The following is a 564-nucleotide window of genomic DNA, read 5'->3' as shown; positions in this document are numbered from 1 at the left end:
GCTTCTTGTGGATACAGAGGTTTGGCTGAAAACGTCTGAAGCAAGCAGCCTCAGCTGAGGTGCTTCACGAAACTAAAGATTTACCACAACCATAAATTCTCCTCGCTCCAAAACAATAAACAAAAAAAAATTGAACGATTACGAACAAAACGACATGGGAAGCAAATTTGAACAACTACCTTCGCTTCGTTCGGTTGGAGAGTCAGAGGTTTGATCTGAGCGGCGTGCTGGTCTGTGCACGAGCAGTGTAGCGCTGGGCTTACACCATCGACCATCGACTGTCTCTGTCTCTCTCTCTCTCTCACACACACACACACACGCACGCAGCTGTAACACACGGACGGTCAGACATGCGGGCAGAGACAGGCGGATGGGCGAGGGAGAGAGGGGGCTGAGGTTAGTGCGGCGCTAGAATTAGCATGCAGTCCCCCCTCCCCTCTCTCTCCCGCCCTTACCCTAGACGCATCACTTCCCCCGTACACCCCTGGCCCCTCTGAAGTGAGCGAAGAGAAACTGTTTGAACTGCGGCCGCGAGCAGGGGAGTTGCAGTTCAAGAAGTCCGCC

This window comes from Frankliniella occidentalis, unplaced genomic scaffold, assembly GCF_000697945.3.
Source record: "Frankliniella occidentalis isolate FOCC.00 unplaced genomic scaffold, Focc_3.1 Scaffold787, whole genome shotgun sequence".
Classification (NCBI taxonomy): domain Eukaryota; kingdom Metazoa; phylum Arthropoda; class Insecta; order Thysanoptera; family Thripidae; genus Frankliniella; species Frankliniella occidentalis.
Note: the sequence above shows the minus strand (reverse complement) of the source record.